The sequence below is a fragment of the Serinus canaria genome, chromosome 8, assembly GCF_022539315.1.
Source record: "Serinus canaria isolate serCan28SL12 chromosome 8, serCan2020, whole genome shotgun sequence".
Lineage (NCBI taxonomy): Eukaryota > Metazoa > Chordata > Aves > Passeriformes > Fringillidae > Serinus > Serinus canaria.
The window spans coordinates 27,421,707-27,437,803 of record NC_066322.1 but is presented as its reverse complement, the minus strand read 5'-3'; the positions used below and the strand labels follow the sequence as shown (position 1 = coordinate 27,437,803).

Here is a 16,097-nt window from a genome sequence, read left to right as displayed (position 1 = left end):
TTTTCTCTTTCTAAAACCCTTTCTGTGCAGGAGAGATGGAGTGATTCCTGCTGCAGGAAGAGCAAGGATTTGAACTGTTTTCTAATCACTAGCTTTTTCTGGTAAATACTGTAGAAAAAGCATTGTAAGAACAGCTTTAAAGAGTTAGGAAAGCTTGTTAGCAGCCAGTTGCCAAAATATCTGTTTCTACATACTCTACACAAGTTAGAATAATCAAATTAAATGAAAGGTGGTTTTTGCATCTGGTTTTGGATCTGGAAATAAGTTGATACAGACATTCACTGGACAGTTTAATTGCTGTAATAAATTTGCAGTAAACCTCGTGAAAATAATGTTTTCTTTTTTCACTGTGAAGACAGATACATTCCTACATAAAGAGAAGTTTGCTTCCCCCTTTGTCTCATTGTCGACAACTGTAAATTTTCAGGTAGATTTTTGTAATGGGCAACTACACGTAAGAAATACTGTGGAAAGTGTAGGCATCCACAGAGGTGGTCAATAAGCTGTGCTGCTAACAGCAGAAAGTCTAGCAATAAATGTCTTTTTTTATTATTCTTTGGGAAAATAGCCTCTGAAGATTCCACACGGGTGCTTTGTGGGAGGGCATTCCACACTGTGGGAGCAGAGCAAGTGCCTTTAGGCATCTGAGGTCAAAATGTGGACAAGGACTTCAGACATTTATAGTTGTTTCTCCCTGCTTATAAAAAAAATACTCAACAGTTTAGGGACAGTTTGTATAGCAAGCTAAATTTGGGGACAAGCAACACTTTATTGGCACAAGTTACGTGAAACAAGGAATTCTAAGTTCTTCATGATTTCCATCATGATCTTCTTTGCTGTGTACAATGCACAAGTTCCTGTAGCCTTCATGTGAGACCTGAATTAATGCTTTAAATTTATTTGTCACTGAGGTGATGGACCAACACCCTACTCTACCAAATGGAAAAGATGAATAGCTACTCCTGGGCTAGGCTGGTACCCAGCCAGGAGGGGATAAATTAAGGTGTGGTGCTTTATTTCCCAGGGCCTTGAGCCCTTTGCTTTTGGAGCAGACCCAAGTGTTGACCTCCTCGATGGAAGATGAAGGTGTCTCTATGGATTGAGTCTCCTGACCAGCTGGACTTGTGCCTCCTCCCTGGGTTTGGTTTGAACTCCCAGTTTATTCCGCAGACTGGGAGTTCTCACAGGGTGCTGGTGCATTTCAGCTCCATACAAACAAGAAGTTGCATCCTTTGTGATAAATTGAGTTTTAGTTCTGTTGTTAGAGCGCATGTCTCATGTCCTGTCTCAAGCACCTCTGCCAAGCTGTGTCTTACACACCCCCCTGAGCACCTTCCTGAGGAGCATGGGATGGGAGCTGGGACTTGGGAAAGTTCTGGAGAGAAGGAGATGGTGGATCCAGGCCTAGAGCATGGAAAATTGTCTGCACCAGGATGGAGCAGAGGGGAAAAGAGAATGTGCTTGAAATATAAAAGCATTTGAGAGTCTCAGGCTTTCCTTTTGGTGAAGTCTGTGTGTTGTCTTGAACAGCACTGCTTGCAGTGTAAATAGCAGAGTAAGAGCAAGGCATAGTTCCAAGGAGCTCTTGAGCATTTTAAGTCAGTTTTGGTGCTTTGTTCTCTCTCTGTAATTTAGATAAGAGGTTTACACATATCAGTTGCAGTGTTCTCTTATTACTTCAGCCTGTTGATTTAAAACTGAGCACTTGAGAGAGATGAAGAAATGGTGTGGGGGCTTAACTGAACTTTGCAGTTTATACTAGTGCTTCATTTTCTTTAACTTAATTTTATTTTCCTAATATCTAGCCGTAATAGTTTTCACTGCTTTGTAGACTTTTTAGTGAAGCGTAATGTCAAAGAAGGATTGAACACTGGAGCTTTCTCAACATTGCCTGTTAATGGGTTTTGTAGGTCAGCTTTTCCCTTGGTGTGTCTGTTCTAGTTAAAACACCTCATTGAGTTCTCTACCATGAATCTGTATCGTGATCACAGAAAGTCCTGGTGATGGTGAGGCACGTGTCCTTTGTTGTTTTATTGCCTTTGGGAATGTTCTGTGTTGTGCCAACCCCACACCAATGTGTGCTTTGATATGAAAGATGATGTTTTTCTAATGATTTTCTGTCCAGCTCTCTAAACAAGAATATAAAGATATGTCAGTTTTCCAGATGAATTATTCCACTAGAGCTCTGTTAGATCAATTAAGTAGAAATTTTGGTTCTGTATTAAAAATTTCTAGCTTTTCCTGTTTGTGTGCCATTACTAAGTCAGTCTACTGATATTTTAGATAACTGTGCAGCAGTTTCTTCCATAACTTTTTCCTAACCTTATCCCCACCTCTACAGCCACTTCTCCAGGTCACCATGTGTTGTAGCTATCAACAGGTCTTTTTACCTTCTCATTTTCATCTTTGAGGTACTCTGAACTGCTTTTTTTAGCTCCTTGCTAGATTCTGCTCCCTTCCAGCCCCACCTCCCCTTTAGCACATGAACAGCAGAGAAAGGAGGGTTGTGATTCTGTAGTTAACATTTCTTTTTGAACAAGTCCAGAGGAGGCCATTGAGATGCTCAGAAGGCTGGAGAACCTTTCCCATGAGGACAGGCTGGGGGATTTAGGGCCCCAGGGGGAGAAGAGAAGGCTCCAGGGCACCTTAGAGCAGCTAAACTGTAACTTAAAGGAACTCCAAGAGAGCTGGAGAGATACTTTTAACAAGGGCTTGGAGTGATAGGACAAGGGGTGATGGCTTTAAATTGATTCAGAGTGGGTTTAGATCAAGCATCAGAAAGAAATCCTTCCCTGAGGGGTGGTGAAGCCCTGGCACAGGGTGCCTAGAGAACCTCCATCCCTGGGAGTGTCAAGGCCAGGCTGGTTGGGGCTTGAAGCAACCTGGGATAGTGGAAGGTGTCCCTGCTCATGGAAAGGAGGGGGATGAGATGAGCTTTCAACTCCCTTCCAACCCAAACCATTCTGTGGTAGGATTTTTTCCTTTTGAAGCCATGCTGTGTCTGTGTGGATGTTTGTGTGAGGGCAGTGAGGACTTTCTTAAACTGCAGAGTAAGCTGAGAATTTGCAGCCTAATTCAAATCAATTAGAAATGTTTTCTTATGGAACTCAGTGCCTGACATCAGTCAAGTTCTTTACTAAATGATCCAAATCATGAAATAATGAAGACTTTTTGGCTGTGTTGTTTAAGCTGAGAGAACTTAGTATCCAATGGTAATTAGAGTATAATTATTTTAGATTGAGTGGCATGCATCTGTTATGGTATATAAAATTTTCCTCCTTTTCAGTGAGCAAAAGAAAGATTCCATAATGTGCTTCTCTTCAAGGTGACCTTGTGTCTAAGTGTTCTGAAAGGGTCTGGGATTTTGTTTATGCCTACAAAAGATATCAGAGGTTCCCATCTTCACTACCCTTTTGGGAGGAGGTAGTGTCAGTTCTGTAAGAGTGCAGTGTACAGTTCCAGTGGCTTGACAAACAGTGCCCTTTTCTGCAAAGAGCACCTACAAATGGTGGTCTTTGCCCACACACAAACTGGCCAGGGTTGTCTTTGCATTTCTGTAGTTCCTAACTTGAAAACCACTTCTTGTACCAAGTGTCTTTTGCAGGAGATGTGGGAGGTGAATGGAAAAAGGAAGTGAGTGCAAGAAAAACAAGGGGACTCAGGAGTCACCTGTAAAGGCTCTGTGCAGCTGCCAAGTGAATTTGATTTTAAACCACAGTTTTGTCTTCTTAGACTAAACTGTATTTTTCCCCTTCTGAATTAGTTTTTTCCCACCTGCATTTCCAAAGTGCGATTTCAGAGCAGATTGAAATGTACTTTGAGGTCTTCTGTTTCCACGAGGGAATGTGAATTTCTTTTAAATGTAAATTGTCCTGGCTTATAACACTTGGTTTGGGGAAGATTCTTTTTTCTTTTTTGAGTAATGGCAATTAGTTTTGTAATGCATTTATTTAAATATACATGCATTTAGCCTTGTCTGTTGTCATGTACTTTTTTCCTGGGAATTACTAGTAATTATATTTTGATAATGTATTAGTATAAACCCCTCATTATTTCAAGCTATTTCAGTATAATGTATTATTAGACATTTAAAACAAATCTAAACTGCTAGACAATCTAGTTTTTGTAAGCTTGGGAATATCCTCAAAAGAGCAGAGAATGTTATTATAGCAAAAGTAAAGAATTGAGGCAATAATTAAAATATACATTTAGTTTGAGTTATGTAAATGCAGGGAATGGATCACAGAAAATCAAATTGCTCAACTGGATGTTAAAATAGCACTTGGGCAGACATAGAACACTTCTAATGAACTTCTCATTTCAGTATTTTATTTCAATACTTTTGAGGCTTTTGAAGGCTAGAGGGGAACTAGCTGAATTGTTTTATTTGTTTTATATTATATTTTAGAACTGTTGTTGCATTGACAACTTTGCAATGTCTTTCCTTCTTTGTATCTTTGAGTGTCCTGAAAACAAAATGCTTGTCCTAAATGTTCTTTATTGCTTTGGAACATGTTAAAGATGATCTCTGATAACAGAATTAACTATGTGTGAAAGGAGCTCATTGACAGCTAATAAGAGGATTTACACAAGAAAGGCTTAGTTGTGTGAATTCAGTTTTTGGAATCCATCGTAGAACCAACTTTCTTGTGAAAAATTACAGACTTGGGAGTTGGATAGTTTCACTATTCTAGATTCCTTATTGAAATTTGATTGTGTACGAATATTTGTAAGTTAGCTATCTTGTTTTCACTTGGATTTTTGTTGTGACCACACTGCTTTCCCATGGAAACACTCCCAAAATGGCTTTTGGAGATGGATTTTTCCAGCAGCAGTTCCTTGTTGGTTGCAGTATCTGTAAAAGCTAACGGCATTAAGGAGTAATGGAGTATATCTTTCAAAGCACAAGGAACGAGTAATAGGGGTGTTTTGACATAGTGTTTAAAGAAAAAAAACACCCATGGAATTTGGTTTCCTGCCCAGAACTTTGACTGACTGTCTGGGAATTCAGTGCCGTATGTCAGCGTTGTGTAGGATTGCTGTACGTACGCTGCAGTGATTCTTTACAATTGGTACAGTGTCCTGCAAGTTTAGGGCCAGGGAACTGATGGTCTACAATATTTTGAGTCAGCATTGATAAGGACTTACACTGTTGAGGAAGTGCTGCACAGTAAATATTTCCCTTTCTTCCAGAGAGGCAGTGGTGTTTATCTTCCTTGTCTGCATACTGTAAAAGCTCACCATTTTTGCAGGCATTTTTCAACTTTTGCATTTCAGTGCACCTTTTTTGTTGTCTTCTGTGTTTGCAATAATGTCATTACCTCTTGCATTACTGCTGTTTGTGTGGAGTTCTCAAGCTCCTGGAGACTTCCAAAGCCATTGTACCTTTCATGGATTCTTTGAAACAGCTGAGGTTTAAGCATGTGGAGCCAGTGCTAAGGAAGCAAAAGTTTACACCTTGTTTATTGAATCTTTTAAAATCTTATTTTCACAATATAATTTCACCAACAATAGCTGTCCAAGCTGCATGTTACAAATTTTTAGAGCATGATGAAGATAGTTCTTACAGCTATTGTGATCATTCGTTAGAGGTTTTTTCCTTAGGAAAGAGCTCCTTTCTAATTGTGTTCTTGGAGAAGCCAACTGACAGTATCTTAACAAAGATGATTAAGTAAATGCAGGTGTTTGTCATCTTAACACAACTTTCAGTCTACACAATGGTGTATTCAATCTGTATGTCCCTCCCTAAGCAAAAAGCATGGAATAAAAGAGGGTGTTAGGTATGAATCAGAGTAGTAGTTGATTGCAGGAATCCAGACATGGGAGAACTGGAATTCTTTAAAGATGATGTTATTTCATACAGAGGAGAAATGACATATTTTTAAATGTCACTGCAAGAAAAGACAAGGTTTGGCGTTAGTCTGCATTGGAAGAGATATGGAGAAAAGTAGAAAAACAATTAAAAATACTTTTGAATTATTAGTAAGTATTTTATTTTGGGATAGCCACAGAATATGACTGTAAGATTCTTAAATCTGGCAGTTACTGAAGACTTTGTCCCCCATGCCAAAGCAAGGGAAATGCCTCCTCCCAGGTGTTGATGCTCTTGAGAGATTCTCTCCTTGCCCAGCTTTTTGTGCTTGTCGCTCCCAGTCATGACGATGGAGTCTCTGGTTGTCTGAGAGTTTGTTGCTGCTCTGCTAAGAATGAATCTGGCAGCCAGAAGCATCACAGATGTTGTCTCCTGACTTCAGCACCCCACTTCCCCTGTGCTCCTCGTAGTGCTCAGTGGCAGTCCAGCTTTGTTCCCAGCTCTTGGCTGTGACAGTGCATGATCTGCCTCAGCACAAACCTCTGCCTGTTTCCTCTTACATGGTGAAACTGATCCCACATGGCTGAGGATGTGCTGTTGATGCCTTGGAGAGGCTGGCTAGACAGAGTTAGAAAATAAAGTAGGTATTTTTTGAAAGGTTTTCAATAGGCACACCTTGGGCAATGCAGGAGGCTTGCAGAGGCTACACTCAGGATGGACGATGGTCACGAGTTTTTCAGAGAGATATAAGTTTGGTTTATTTGCATATCAGAGGTTAATTGTCCAATTATAGCTTCAGGTAATGAAGTCATTTACTCAAAATTTTCCCCCCCAGTTCGCTGTTGACATTTTTGGGGGCCTGAGATAGTAAGGTGTCCTTGAGTTTCAAGCCTAGAGAGAAAATTTTGTCCAATTAAAATGGCACAACAGTAGCTGAATTAGTGCATTATGGAATTTTAGAGTTATACACTAAAGTACTACTGATTTGGAAAATATAAAAGCTGCAGCTTAAGGCATAACTGTGAGTTTGTGCTTGCAGAGTGTTTGTTTGCCTGTTTATGCTCGAGCTGGCTGCAAAGGTGGCTTTGGATGATCTGTCATGGACATGGCACAGCCTGCTCTGGGCCTGCAGGAATGCCAAGGATGGCCAGGCTCTAAGGCTTTGGTGTTAGGGGTGTTATCCTTCACTGTGATTCAGCAAGGGCACAAGGGTGGGTTTGAAGCTGACAAAGGTGATCTGCCAATAAATAACCCAAGGTCTGCCACCCCACGAAAGGCAGTGACAACACTTGAACAGTCTGTGGTTATTTCAGTGGGAGGATGTCTCTGTCCTTCCAGAGGTGTTTCTGTGTGCTTCCCCAGAGTGTGCTACCTCCTGCTGAGCTCAGCACCTGCCTGGCTGTTTCAAGGGAGCACCTGGCCTGGGCAGTGGAGTTTGTGCCTCTGTTTCAGGTGCGTGATTTGAAGGTGTGCTGTAGGGTTGACATACCTTGGGGTGAAGCTGCAACAGGCCCTCTGTTTTCTGTATTATGCTGCAAGGGAACAGCTGATCAGCACAATCAAAATGATTTGCAATGTGTCCAGTGTCCTTCATGGAACACACTTCTGCCTGTGACAAACTAACATAAAATTATCAGGAAGGAGCAACACTGGACATTTGCATTTAATCTGCAGCCTCTGCATATTGACAGCCATCATATTTGGCAGCTCTCCTAGACACACTTCCCTCTGCACATGCTCCTGGTGGTAGGGATCAGGAGGAGACCAGCACTGCCTGGCACCTTGCAGTCACTTTTTTTGATGGTAGTAACTTTGATGGAGCCAGTCCAGAGAAGGACAACAAAGCTGGTGAAGGAGCACAAGACATATGAGGAGATGCTGAGGGATCTGAGATGGCTCAGCCTGCAGAAAAGGAGGCTCAGAGATGACCTTATTGCTCTCTGTAACTATGTGAAAGGAGGCTGTAGGCAGATAGGTCAATCTCTTCTCCCAGACAACCAGCAAGACCAGAGGAAATGGACTGAAGTTGTACCAGAGGATCTTGACACTGGATCTTTTGAAAAATTTCTTGGATGTTCTACTAACCTTTTTTCCCACATTCCCATGCCCCTGTTTGTCAGGATCCTTTTTTGAATCAACCCCCACTCCCATTCCAGTACTTACTGGGACAGGTGATGGACATTCAGAGGTGGCCTTTGGCTGAGGAGGGTTTGAGAACAGAGGAGACTTAAGGTCTGTTTAAGGAGCAGCTTTGGCTCAGAGCTTCAGGAGTGCTTCAGTCTGGGACAGCTTCATGGGAACATTCCTGATGAATATTTCTAAGGAGATTTCAGTCTAATATTGGTTTCCAAGGACAGAAAGCTGCAGGTTTTGCTGCACATTGCTGTAATTATTTTAGGATATCTTTTTGTCAAATTCTGAGACACATCTCAGAATCTTCCCTTGAAGATTTGATGACATTATGTAATTTAGCATTTGAAGGTAATGTTTTTGATATGAAGTAGAAATTGTGCTTGGTGGTTATGATGTTCTCAGTTTTCTTTTTTTATTAGTTATAGGAACATCCTCAGGGCTACTTAGTTTACCAAAAAAAAACCCAACCAGACAAATACGTTGTTGAGATAGGGTAGTCAGGTGATTTTTATCACTCGTGTTACAATTCAACAGTTTTTCTTTGACAAAATTGATAAGCTAGAGTGTATTTATACATATGATGTGGAGCAAGGAAGGAGATAGCTTCAGACAGTTGTCTCAGAAGTTAATGTTTTCCATGACCCAAGTATCTTGGCTTGATTTGAAAAAAAAAGAGAAAAAGAAAAAAAGGAAAAAGCTGAAATGTACCTTTCAAAAAGTGCTGCTATTAAAAAAAAACAACTAAAGAGGAGGGGTGCTGAGGGAGAAGTCTTGACACCAGAAGCTCTGTCACAGCAGAGTTTCTCTCGGATGTCTGGAAAAAGTCTTATACTTCTGGGATGCTTTCCAAAATATTTTCAATGACCATTGCCACAGGCGTGAACTTCTTAATGCATTTTGCAGTAATCTCCACCACAGTGAAATTGATTGCTGTCTGAAAGCTTTTAATGATAACAAGCAAGTAGAGCAGCATAAGTGCCATGAGCTAATTGGTGTGTGTGCATTATGTTGCATGTTTAGGAGTCCTGCAGAGACAGATGCATCACCTCAGAATTATGTAACTGCAGATTTATCATTTTACATCTTGCAGGAAAGATCTTTTTTTCTGCATACACAAAGGATGTCTGGTCTCTGGAGATACTTCAGTTGGTGCCCAGGGAAAGGTCTCTGGTGGCTTTTTGAGTCTGAGCTTTTCTAGAAGCTTCACTTTAGAGAAGCTGAAATAGATAAAAAGCTGGAGGAGTTTTAGGAAATGCCTTTCCAGCAAACAAAAAGGTACTGTATCAAAGGTGCATCTTCTTCATGTGCTTACCAAGGAATTTCAGGAGGCTTATAAAGGAAAGATTCTCTTTCTAGCTTCAAGTTAAGAGCATTGAGGAAGCTGAAAATACAGTGCAACTTCCTGGGGTTTTTTTCCATATTATCTTAGTATTCCTTATGCAAGAGATCATTAGAACTAGAGAGGTTCATTCACCCAGACCATCACCTTTCCAAGACTGAAATCTGAGCTGCACTTCAATTCAAAGAGAAGAGGTTTCAAGAATTACATTTTTTCTGTAAATAAAAAAACCAAACCCACCAGCATATATATAAAAACTACAGTATTTTTATACACACACACACACACACACACACACACACACACACACACACACACGTGTGTGTGTGTGCTAGTGAAAATTGTTAATGCAGATTGCAAGCTGAGAAGCCTGATCTCACAGACCCTGGTGTGTCACTGTCCCTCTGTGCCAGCACAGACCTGCTGCTCCTTCATCCTGCACTGCTGCTCCTGCAAACCACTGTGGTTGTTGGATGGTCTGCAGAGGTGAGGAGTGAAAAACAAAAACTTGAGCACCAGCAGAGAAAAACAAGCTGTCCTAAGCAGGCTTCCTAGCAAGGGATAGAAAGGTCAGAGGATACATTTATCCCCCTCTACCTTTGGAGCAGCTGCCTGGCCCATCCAGCAGAATTTTTCCAGACTGTCACTGGCTCATCAGTCAGGGCTTTCTCTCAGTTTTAAATGCCAACATCACTTCAGTTCAGAGGAATTGCTGGCTTCTTTCCCAGGCAAGATTTCCCAAATTCAAAATGACCTTTCAAGATCCTAACTAATAGGAGCTAAACAGAGATTTCCTCTTCATCAGGCCCTTTTTCAGATTGATCCTTTTACTGACAGCACAGTGCAGTGAAAGACCAGCCCTTCACTTGTGATAATAAACACCTCTTTTGGAGAGGGGCAAACTTAACATTGAATTTGTTATATATGCCAGAAACTATTGCCCTTGCATTTGATGCACTGATTCTCTAAAGGCAGGGGGGAGTACCAGTGGAATTACTAGATTTCCTTTTTTTAAAAGTTTTTTTTATGTAATACAGCCATTCAGACTCTGCAATGGGATGCCTAGACAGCCCCCCCTCATTACTGAGGGGAAAGATGTGCAGGCAGCAACCCCATGGAATTAGGCAGGTCCAGCAGGTTTGTCAGCTCCCACTTCAAGGCCAGCTTGGCTGCTCAGCACAGCTCTCCCCAAGGATTCTGTGCCCATCCTCTCTTCCAGGCAAGGAGAAGGAAGAATCTGGGGCTGCCTAGCTCTGAGCCAGGGGGGTTGTGAGGTTCTGCTCTGGGGTGTGCTGTAGGAATTCAAACTGCAGCTTCAGCTCCCTGGAAACCTGTCCTGCAAAACAGAGATGTCGAGACAGCCTATCCTGATGTCCTTCTGGGAAGTCTTGAAATATGGCAGGATAGAAAACTGCTTTCAAGGAAGAACCAGTGGCCATTTCTTGTTGAAGTATTTTGAATGCAGAGTTGTGAAATCTCATTTTTCTATTCCTGAAAAAAATTGGAAAAAAAAATGTACAGAAACAAATAGAATGCTGGATCTTACAAGAGAGAACCAATGTGGGAAGTGAGTGACACTCTGTAAAATTAACAAAAAGGCAGATTAATGACTGATTTACCATTAGCATCAGGTTTAGTCCCATAGCTGAATTCTGAAGGAACAGCAGAGATATAACAAGGCTCTTAATTTTTTTTTAATAATATGTTGTGTTACTGAAAGATTGGAAAAAAATTGCAAGTGCCAGAAGTATGCATAATTGCCTGAAAAAAATAGTACAAATGCAAAATATAGAAAGATGATAACTGAAACCTGAAATAGCTTGGTTCTATCATGAGGCCTTTCTTTCAGCTATGGTTTCAGGTTTGGCATTTTCAGCTTTGATTTATATAAGAAACTCAATATTTTTAGCATGGCAAAAGATAAAGACTTGTAAGACTGAAGGAATAGAAGATTTGGTATTTGTGCTCTGTTCTTATAACAGCCCAGCTTATCAGCCTGGGCCATTGTCACATTTTTGTCTTGAGATTTTCAATTTGGAGTTGACTCTGGAAGACTGGAGGGGAGAGGTGCATAGATGGAAGAAACATGTTCTCATCTGCAACTTATTAAGTATTCTTTTGCAGTGCTTTTCATAAAAATGTTAGAATATTTAGGTATGCGTTGTTTTTCTGGTAAAGCAGCTCCTTCTTCATTTTATAGACGTGTTAGAATTATGTTTTCTACATCTGTACCCAAGAGCATGCTCAGGCCTGAATCCCACACTGCTAAGTAGTCTGTAATAAAATAACTTGCTTCATTTTTCTTCAGAATGTTGTAGTAGTGTCTGAGAATCTCATGCTTCATTTTTCAAAGTATGCTTTAAAGCCAAGTGTGGTGAAGCAGAGACCATTGTGAAGATGTTGTGTGGCTTTGTCAACTGAGAGAGAAATATAAACTGAAACAGAAACACAGGAAAATTCTCTTGGGTACATTTAAAATCAGAGTATGGTGAACTCTTGGACATTGATTTAAATACTATAAAGGTTTCTATGAGGCATCTCAATAGTTTTCACTTTCATCAAATGCCACAGTGTAGGCTGTTGGCACTGGCAGCCAGAGCTCCGAGGTGTAAACAAGGCTGAGCCTTTCCTTTTTGGGACTAAACAGGCACAGACCACCAGCAGTTCCTTACACTGCTATTATTTCTCTTCTCCTTTCTTCAATGAGGATCACTCTGGCTCAGCAGGTTCACAAGCCACTGCTTCTTGTGTCTCTGTAGCATGTGGACACTGCTCTGGCCATATAATATAGTACAGTACTGTACAATAGCTTTGCTTTGGGACAGTTTTCTGCTCTGCTGCTTAACTGCTTTGCCAAGTAATTGCTTGGCTTGGGTGTTTCACCTACACATTTTAGAGCCCTGATTGCAGGATATTTAATGATGCCCTGCCATCCCTGGCTCTGGCAGAAACAAGGTTGAGCACCATGCCTGAGTCAGGTAAGTATTATCCCTGGGTACAAATGCAGAAACAAATCCAGAGAGCAGTACAGTGGACTGGAAACCCAGTCCAGAGGCAGAAATGCTAAGTTTTTAATCTGCTGTTCCCCAGCTTTATTTCAAAGGTGTTCTTCCTCAGTTTATGATTTTAAAGCAGTTCACTCTTTTGCCTAATCGATGCCTAATGCCTGTTAATGCTTCACACTAATGGCAGAGGAATTTTGTGGATATCTACATTTGTTCTCAGTGCACAGTAAGTACTCCTGAGATCTCTCTGTGCTCTCAGCTGATGCAGAAAATGAATCCTGCTGTAAACCAGCCTTTGTTCTATCCTTTCCAGTGTGGCCTGTGCTTCCAGCTGGGAGCTTGATTTCTTTGAACTTGGGGTCCCCACAAAGACAGGTTTTGGTTGGTGTCATGACCTTCCATGTCAAAGCTGGTGTTCTATAAGGCATTGGTAAGTGGTGAGCAAACCAGCTCAATTCTCTTGATGCAGCTGAAAGTGCAGTTGGGCCAATGCTTGGCTCAATCCTGCATTTCAGAACCTGAGCATTGTGTTCTTGGTGTGTGCTGCATAAACTTGAATTCTGTTCTTTTGTGGAAAAGAGCCTGTGCTGCTGCACCTTAGCCAGCCTGAAGTGACAGAAGAACCACCTTTGATAACTGGAAGAAGCTGAAATCATTTAAAGATCTCTATCTTTGAAGGAAGGAGTTCTGTTCTTCTTATCATCCGTTTTGCTGACATTGTGTCCAAAGTTTCTTTTGCTGTTTTCACTGATCCTGAAAGCTCCAAAAGCACAGAAGGCTTTCTGAAGCAGTTCCTGCCCCTGGCTGAAAATGCAGTGGAGTTCATTAGCCTGGAAGTGCTGGCTGAGACCCTGCTGGGGGAAGGGGAGCTGCTGTTGTATTTTTTGTATCCCTTGTGCCATTTTGGACTTGAGCAGTATTTATTTTTAGTACATTTAAACAGTGCAGAAGGAAGGGGCAGTTGTAATATGGCATATTTACATCATGCTGTCAGTTCCTGGCAGCTCCCTTGCCTGTCAGAGAGCAGAACTGGTCCATTAAGGATGTGAGTGCTACTTATGCCCACGAGTGGTGAAACATCGTCTCCAGGGTGGGAAGGCCTCCCCAGGCCAGCAGGTTCGTTTGTTTTTCTAAGGTGGAGAATGGGGAATTTTTTTCATGTCACAGGGACAGGAATGGGCCATTCTACCTCCCACTTTTTCCTTCTTCTCCTCTACTCTGGAAAAAGAGAGGCCAAGTCTCTACGTGAGATCAGCATGTGCTGGTTTTTCCCCTCGTGTCATGCTGAGGTTCTCTGCCCCTTTATAAAAATAAAAATCTATAAATAAAAAGAACAAATGCTGAGGGGGACAAACTGGACCCACAGTTATGTGCATGTAGTCACTCGTCGAAGTGTGCCTAGCCCCATTCCTCCCAGGCTTCATGCATTCCCTGTTTCTTATGCTGTCAGCTTCTCAGGTTGGGAAACATGCACAAACAGTCCTGGGTGCAGCTTTTTTAGCCCTACCATAACATAATATTAATTGAGCTTAGGCTGAAATGTTGGGCTCATCTGCTGTTGAATTAGCTTGTTCTCTATTTCTGTATATTCTCTCCCACTTTGGAGGGAAAATAAAATTGCAGTGAGTTATGCTGACACACTTTAATGTCACAGTAATACCTTTCTCCTGGAATTAAGCAGTATTTAGCTCTGATCTCTCCTGTGTGACTGTTTGCCTCAAGCACAGGCACCCTGTGATTTCCCTTTCTTGGAAACTGCCCTGTCTCAGCATGTGGGTAGGAGGCCATGTAAATAAATACCAACCACTTCTTAGCCTGCAGTAGGCATTTCCTTTTTCCTGGTGGTGCACAAGAAACACTTTCTCACAGTTTGGCATCAACATTTATATAACTTTCCCTCTTGTGGAGTTTTTGTTTAGACAATCAGATTCTTGGTATAGTTTTTTCATCAGTTTCTATTTTTATTCATCTGTGGTTTCTTGGTTTGTCAGTAAATAGTGTCTGTCAGAAGAAACACCTCATCAGAAACTTCTTAAATTTTCGGTAATTGAATAGTAAATCATGATAAGTCTATTCTGTAATACTGAAAGATAAGTTTTAAAGAAAAAATTAAGGTTATCTTGGAGTTTTTTCCTTAGCTATGATGGAATATATCTGCCCAAATGGAATATTTCTGTCCAAAAGATTTTTTTATATATAACCTGCCTTAAGTTTTTGAAATAGAATACAAAATATCTTACATTGCCTTGCAGTCCAGCTTTCAGCTGAAAAAGACAATATTTGCTTTTGGTACAAGGTTTAATATATGTTACAATATTTTTCAAGTGTGTGTCCGTTTGTCATGGCATCAGAGCTAATACATGGCAATACTAAATGCTAATACTTTTATTTACTATACTAGTTAGGACATAAATTTATAATAGCAAAAGAGATCATATCAATACAAATCAGTATTAGAGGATAGGTACTTCTAATTTGCATATCAACATATTTATAAGATCTTCATTTAGTGTTGTTTACCATTATTTTTTTAAATGATAAATTATGAATTTACATGGCTTAGTTTTATTTGTCTCAGTGGTAATTCTCACTGAGTGGGTGGTAGTATACAGTCCCTGCTGGGAGAGCCCCAAGGCTTTAGACCATACAGATTCCCTGGAAGCAGAATTTAGATCTGAGCTGTGATAAACAGTGGCACTGAACTAGACTCCTTCATGGGAGCAGATGTTAGGTGAGGGAGTGAAGAATATACCTGTGCATCTTCTTTTGTGAAGGACAATTTCTAGGGTCGTTAAGATAGGGGCAGTTTCAAAATCCATCAGATGCTTTTTATATAATACACAGAATTTGATAACCTTTGTATTCAACAACAAGAGAAACTGTGCTTTTCCAGAAGGGCTTTTGAAATCTGCTTTTTCCTCTCCTGAGGCCTGCTAGGAGGCTGTCTAGGAAAGTGAGCCTCTGTTGGCCATGTCATGGTATTTTTATAGTTTCACTCTTAGGGCCCTTCTCATCCAGCTGAGTTTTGCAATCTGCTGAAGCTCAGCCAAGATGAATTTCATCTGCCCTCACAGAACACACATTCAGCCCAGCCAGGACATCTTCCAGTTCTGTGCACTGAGAGCTGCTTGGTGTATTCTGGGAAACACCCACAGAGAAGACTGAGTCCTAGACTGGTTTGTCCCTTTGTCCTGTTTCCTGGCATACAATAAACTGTTGTCCCATGCATGTTTCTTCCTGAGCCAACCCCCATGAGTGATGTCCCAGCCCAGAATACTTCAGGAAGGGCAGTGCTGCTGGACTTCAGAGCTGGCTCTGGTGGTGGCTGGGCAGAGACCAGTCAGCCTTGCTTCAAGCTGGCTGATAAAGGACTGTGAAGGAATCTGAGCTCTCCAGCTTTGGTGATTTATTGAAGTTCTGTAGGGTCATTGGGTAGCCAAAGTCATGAAAACCCCATTTATATCCACTAGAAGAATTCCAGGGCATAAAGCCTCTCTGCACTCCTTTGCTGCCATAGTGGCACCAGCCTTAAGAGTACCTTGATGGCTTTTAGGAGCTGTTAAATTGTGCTGTGTTAATAACCCTGTGAGCAGTGCTGCTGAGGTGGGCAAACCCAGAAGGAGAGCTTTGAGGATGTCCTCTTGTCTTTGGATCCTTCTGTTGAACATCAGGTGTGTTTGCAAAACAAACTGGAGAGGTCAGCTTCAGTTTATCCATCACTTAAAGAAGTTTACCACAATGGAAACAGCTAATAGTCTCAGGATTTTTTTTGTTCTGACATAATAAATTACCTTGGGAGTATTGCTAG

General features: G+C 41.2%; 1 protein-coding gene across 1 annotated transcript in view; it reads left to right on the top strand.

Moving 5' to 3' along the window:
* The window catches only part of DNM3 (dynamin 3), a 172,855-nt gene that overhangs the window by 87,649 nt on the left and 69,109 nt on the right, over positions 1–16,097 (top strand). The gene's annotated exons all lie outside the window — the stretch shown is intronic.